Here is a 7,403-nt window from a genome sequence, read left to right on the forward strand (position 1 = left end):
GCATTTGTGAAATTATTTTGATTTGATGTGAAAGTAAAGGTTTCTAAAACTGTCTGTTATAAATCTAAGGATTTCACCTGACTGGGAATACAGATAGTTATCTGTTGGTCACAGATACCTTTTTAAAAAATAGGTAATGGCGTGGATCAGAAAACCAGTCACTATCTGGTGTGACCACCATTTTCCTCATGCAGTGCCACACATCTCCTTCGCATAGAGTTGTTTAGGCTGTTTATTGTGGAATGTTGTCCCAATCCTCTTCGATGGCTGTGCGAAGTTGCTGGCTATTAGAGGGAATTTCAACACGCTGTTGTACACATAGATCCAGAGCATCCAAAACCTGCTCATTGGGTGACATGTCTGGTGAGTATGCAATCCATGGAAGAACTGGGACATTTTCAGCTTCCAGGAATTGTGTACAGATTCTTGTGACATGGGGCTGTGCATTATCATACTGAAACATGAGATGATGGCGGAAGATGAATGGCATGACAATGGGCCTCAGGATCTTGTCACGGTATCTCTATGCATTGAAATTGCCATTGTTAAAATGCAATTGTGTTCATTGTCCGTTGCTTATGCCTGTCCATACCATAACCCCACCGCCTCCATGGGGCAATCTGTTCACAACGTTGACATCAGCAAACCACTCGCCCACACGACGCCATACACTTGGTCTGTGGTTGTGAGGCCGGTTGGACATACTGCCAAATTCTCTATAATGACGTTGGAGGCGGCTTATGGTAGAGAAATTAACATTCAATTCTCTGGCAACAACTCTGGTGGACATTCCTGCAGTCAGCATACCAATTGCGCACTCCCTCAAATCTTAATAAATCTGTGGCATTGTGACAAAACGGTACATTTTAGAGTGGTATTTTATTGTCCCCACCACAAGGTGCACCTGTGTAATGATCATGCTGTTTAATCAGCCTCTTGATATGCCACACCTTTCAGGTGGATGGACAATCTTGGCAAAGGAGAAATTATCAATAACTGATGTAAAAAAATGATTTTGGTGCATTTTTAACAATTCTGGGATCTTTTATTTCAGCTCATGAAACATGGGACCAACATTTTACATGTTGCATTTATATTTTTGAAACAACATTTTTATCATAAACATCACAATTATCCAAAGTCCGGCATTCATAGCGAATGCTGATACCACCCGCTAGGTACTGCCGACTTGAATAATGGTGTTGCTTACTTCGAACGTCCAACTTCTCTAGGCAAATGTTTTTTTTTAAACTATAGTTTTTTTTTAGTGTTCTGTGCTAATTACAAACAAGTTCGAAAATGAGTTCTCTTTCACCATTCTACCTACCAGAGATTCACCCCGATTCTGCCAGTGGCTTGCAGCTATCAAGAACGATGCGGTGCCCAAAGATTATCAGAGGGATTTTCAGGCTGAACTGATGGGGAATCCATTTCGACGACAGCAGAGAAGTGATGTGAAAGTTTTTTGGGTTTTGTTCCGTTTTTTTCTTCACAACAAAATGGAAGATTCTCAATTAGAGGTAAACTAATGTTACCTAGCTTGCTAGCCTAGGTGGGTAAATTAGCTAGCTAGCTAACGTTACAGTCCTGTACTGAACTCTGAAAGCCATCAGCTAAATAAAATAGCTATCTTTTGGTATACACACTGTCAATCAATTCCGCCTATTCCATGGTAGTCATTGTTAGATTGGTAGCTACCTTCAGCAGAGTAAACATGTTTGTTTGTTTCTTCGTTCGTTCTATCTTTGACTGACATTAGCTAACGCAAGCTAGCTAATGATACCAAATAAAGAGCGTCTCAATTTTGTAGCCATCTATTCCACCCTTGTCTGGAAAACATTGTTACTTAAAATATAGTTGTCGATATAGCTAACTCACTCTCTGTTTGTGTGTTGGTAGCAATGGTGAATGTGTATAAATCGTCTATGGTTGGTTAGTTAGTTCTCAGCCAGTCTCAGCTAGCTGCCAATTTAGTGACGCTAGTTAGCTAACAGCAAGCTAACAATATTGAAATGTCCATGTTAGGTATACTTAGATAGCCAGTCTAATAGAGATCAGGTGGTAGAGAATCTAATTCCACCAACACGCGCTTCCGACCCCTAGCTCTGCACAAAGTGAAGGTAAGTTGGGCAAAATATTTACAAGCTGATGACTAAGATAGCTCAATTTACTGTAAGCATGGTATAAACATTAATTGGGTAGTGTTTGTATGGTTTGTGTGATGGGGTTACAGGTGGTTAGAGGTAACCTGAGAACCACAGAGTACCTTCCAGACCATGTAATCAATTTAGTCTACCTCTCTTCTCTCTTTACATTTTTCTTTTTGTAAAACTCAGGTTATCTGGAGTCATTCCAAAGGGCCTTGCTAAAAAATACCCCAAAGCGAGGGCATTTTGGGTACACAAGCATGAGGGAGCGGATATGGAGCACAACAAGATTGTGGGACAGAAACCATCAAGGGACACTGAAAGGTATAAAATCAAGATTACAGCAGTAATTCTCAAAACACAATACAAAGACTTGTCTACAAAATTCACATGCAAAGGGCTACTATTGACAAGAATGATCAGTTAAAATCAATGGGCTGGTGGAGGTTTATAGACAGTATTTTGAGATGAGGAAAGGGGTTTTGGTTGTGCAGGGTTGTGCTTAGACAGTACATTTATTGTTGGATATGAGAGCGATTGAGGTACCATTTCTCCTCAATCTCCCATACACAACAATTCATATTGTGTAAGAACTGCCTTGTCTCGATCAATTAGTGAGAAGACTTTAAATAGACACGATGGCACACATATTGTTGGATTACTTTATGGATAATTGTTTTTATTTTAATAACTGAGCATTTGTTAAATTCTATCTGACCCCCTACAATTGGACACAGACATTTTTTGAGACTCCTGTTTCCCCGAGGACGAAGAGGGCATCACTAAGGTTGGTCTACACCAATCAGTACCTATCCTGTAACTTCCAGTAATAGATACCAAAAATCTTTGGTTAAATCACATTATCTGGTTTAAAAATCTGTAGCTAAGAGAACTGCTGGTCAGCAGATGGAAGAGGTGGTGACATTTACTTTCCAAAAAATTATAGAGTAAGTTCAGGGAATACTTTTCTATTTTTAATTAACCTTTATTTAACTAGGCAAGTCAGTTAAGAACAAATTCTTATTTACAATGGCGGCCTACCCCGGCCAAACCCTAACCCGGATGACCCTGGGTCAATTGTGCACCACCCTATGGGACAATCGAGGCCAGTTGTGATACAGCCTGGAATCAATCCAGGTTCTGTAGTGATGCCTCTAGCACTGAGATGTTGTGCCTTAGACCACTGCACCACTCGGGAACCCCTTGTAAAGCTGTGGGAGGAGTTGTCATGATCAAACTGCCATTCAGCTCCACATAAGTCATCTGTTTGAAATTCAGTATAATGTCTAATCCCTCGAGAGGGACACAGTTAAAGGGATACAATTATGCTACATTGACACATGCAGGCAAGGAATTATGTTTTAATCCACTCCAGGAAGAAGCCCAGGCACCACACAGTATTGTCTGCAAGAGAAAAAAACAATATTATACTCTATTGTACAGTTTGAACAAGTGTTGAATCATGCCAGCATAACATCAACATTAGGGTAGACTAGTTGAACATGCATACATGTGCACATGCACCGAGATTACATTTAAAACAATATCTAGCTTTATAGAAGGAAATATGGCATAACCCTCAACCTTTGCACAGTGACCAGACTGTACAAATGAGCCTAGGTAGGTAGGCAGACAGTATCTGCCTACAGCCATGTATAACAGGCAGCTTAAGCAAATATTTGTATAGTAAAACCAGCTTCAGATTTAGAGATTTAAGACAGTAAATTGTTGTATTATTGTTTCTCTTCACTGTTTGCAAGTAAACTTAGCTAGCTAACATGCTGGATATGCAATACTTGTTATTTACATCTATTTGGAATCCTATCTTGCGTCATGCCTATAATTTTATGTGATTTGAACTGTATCCAAGGTCATAATCATAACCAATGTCAAACCTATTCAATTATGTTACATAGCTAGCTAGTAAAATTATTTACAATAGCTGATGTTACATGTTTGCTAACCAGTTACAAATGCGAGGTGTGGTGCATAAGTTAGCGGGCACCAGGCTAACTACTGTCTGAGGTATGCCCGTCTTAAACAGGATACTGTGGCATGTAAACATCTTATCCCCTTTACTGTTGTTTTTCGTGGTCTGCACAGGATCAGTTTCGCATATCATGAATGTTGTGTGGTGATGTTTTCATCTGATTGTCAAACAAATCACTTCAAAAAGTAGTCAACCTGCGCAGTTTGATCCACCTTAGTTTATTTGACTGATAGTCCATACTGGACCGTATAGCCTACTGCTCATCATTTCTGACATTTGGTAGGCCATATTATAATTTCTGAAATTTGGTAGGCCATTTGTTTGTCAACTATAATTAAATACAGGTATCGCCTCTTCTGTCATAACTTGTTGCCCAATGAAACAAAATAAAATAGTGCTCTCCAGAATGTCTTACATCGATAGATTGAATGCATTAGCAATCGAGTTATCTTTTTGTTAAGGGACCGGGGAGAAAATGCATAAACGACAAAACAGTGGAAAGATTGGTCCTGTGCAAAAATGTTTGACCATCTTAAAGGAAATGAAAAGCTGAGAAAATGATGAAACACGTTTCTGGTAAGACTTCAGTTGGTCTTGGGTGCATATTTTATGCAGTTGAAATACTGTCTGCTTGCATAAGAGTGTCAAAGATAACACATTACAGGCACATTCACAATTTCTCAAGAGATGCTGAAAGAAAATAATGTTTCTCCACTCCTGTTCCCATGACAAAATAAACATTTGTTCTATCATTTCAATGCAAGAAATGCATAATTCTGCAGGAGTTAATATTATATTACGCTACATGTGAGAGGTTATAGGCCTACAATCAGTGTCCATATTCCAGTTACTATTCCATTTAACTCATATGAACTTAAATTAGGAATATTCTGTCTATTCATGGATAACAGCGCTACTCATGACCTGGATATCAAAGGTGCATGTAAACAGCTTATCCGAATAAAACCTTTAGCGGGATATCCGTGGCCTCCAACTGCTCCTAAACACAAGTAAAACTAAATGCATGCTCTTCAACCGATCGCTGCCTGCACCTGCCCGCCCATCCAGCATAACTTCTCTGGACGGTTCTAACTTAGAATTTGTGGACAACTACAAATACCTAGGTGTCTGGTTAGACTGTAAACTTTCCTTCCAGACTCACATCAATCATCTCCAATCCAAAGTGAAATCTAGAATTGGCTTCCTATTTCGCAACAAAGCATCCTTCACTCATGCTGCCAAACATACCCTCGTAAAACTGACCATCCTACCAATCCTCGACTTCGGCGATGTCATTTACAAAATAGCCTCCAATACCCTACTCAACAAGCTGGATGCAGTCTATCACAGTGCCATCCGTTTTGTCACCAAAGCCCCATATACAACCCACCACTGCGATCTGTATGCTCTCGTTGGCTGGCCTTCACTTCATAATCGTCGCCAAACACATTGGCTCCAGGTCATCTACAAGACCCTGCTAGGTAAAGTCCCCCCTTATCTCCGCTCACTGGTCACCATAGCAGCACCCACCTGTAGCACGCGCTCCAGCAGGTATATCTCTCTGGTCACCCCTAAAGCCAACTCCTCCTTTGGTCGTCTCTCCTTCCAGTTCTCTGCTGCCAACGACTGGAACGAACTACAAAAATCTCTGAAATTGGAAACACTTATCTCCCTCACTAGCTTTAAGCACCAGCTGTCAGAGCAGCTCACAGATCACTGCACCTGTACATAGCCCATCTATAATTTAGCCCAAACTACTACCTCTTCCCCTACTGTATTTATTTATTTTATTTATTTTGCTCATTTGCACCATATTATTTATATTTGAACTTTGAACTTTCTTCAAACTACAAATCTACCATTCCAGTGTTTTTCTTGCTATACTTTATTTACTTTGCCACCATGGCATTTTTTTGCTTTTACCTCCCTTATCTCACATCATTTGCTCACATTGTATATAGTCTTATTTTTATTTTTTTCTACTGTATTATTGACTGTATGTTGTTTACTCCATGTGTAACTCTGTGTTGTTGTATGTTGTCGAACTGCTTTGCTTTATCTTGGCCAGGTCGCAATTGTAAATGAGAACTTGTTCTCAACTTGCCTACCTGGTTAAATAAAGGTGAAATAAAAATAAATAAATAAAAAATATGAGCTACTATCCAGAAAACTGTGCGCTTGTAAACGTGGTCAGTGTCGCCATGACATCCCCTACAAGTGTGATCGGGGATTGCTAACAACACTTCAAGGCCCGGTTTCCAGATAGCAATGGAGTTTAAGCTTACAATTGGTTTTACGTTGCTTCTTTCCCACAACGGCTGAAGATCCGTTTCCCAAAACACCATTGGCCCTTTCCCACAATTCCTCAGTTTGGCCGAGCGGCCAGCTCTGGGAAGAGTCTTGGTGGTTCCAAACTTCTTCCATTTAAGAATGATGGAGGCCACTGTGTTCTTAGGGACCTTCAATGCTGCATAACGTTTTTGGTTCCCTTCCTCAGATCTGTGCCTCACAATCCTGTCTCATAACTCTACGGACAATTCCTTCGACCTCATGTATTGGTTTTTGCTCTGACATGCACTGTCAACTGTGGTACCTCATATAGACAGGCATGTGCCCTTCCAAATCATGTCCAATCAATTGAGTTAACCACATGTCGATTAAAATCAAGTTGTAGAAACATCTCAAGGATGATCAATGGAAACAGGATACACCTGAGCTCAATTTCGAGTCTCATAGCAAAGATTATGAATACTTATGTGAATAAAGTATTTCTGTTTTTTTACTTTTAATAAATTAGCACATTTCTTAACCTATTTTGGATTTGTCATTATGGGCTATTCTATGTAGACTGATGAGGAACATGTTTTGTTTAATCCATTTTAGAATAAGGCTGTAATGTAACAATGTGGAATACTTTCCGAATGAAACCATGAAGACCATTATTCCTCCTCCACCAAACAGTACAGTTGGCACTGCATCCGGGAATGTATCCGCCAAACCCAGATTTGTCCGTCGAACTGCCAGATGGTGAAGTGTGATTCATCACTCTAGAAAACGTGTTTCCACTGCTGCAGAGTCCAATGGCGGCAAGCTTTACACCACTCTAGCCAACGCTACGCGTTGGACATGGTGATCTTAGACATGTGTGCAACTGCTCAGCCATGGAAACCCATTTCGGGAAGCTCCCGATGAACAGTTCTTTTGCTGACATTGTAGCGAGTGTTGCAACTGAGGACAGGCGATATTTACGTGATTCAGCACTCGGC

The sequence above is a fragment of the Salmo trutta genome, chromosome 24 (genome assembly GCF_901001165.1).
Source record: "Salmo trutta chromosome 24, fSalTru1.1, whole genome shotgun sequence".
Classification (NCBI taxonomy): Eukaryota; Metazoa; Chordata; class Actinopteri; order Salmoniformes; family Salmonidae; genus Salmo; species Salmo trutta.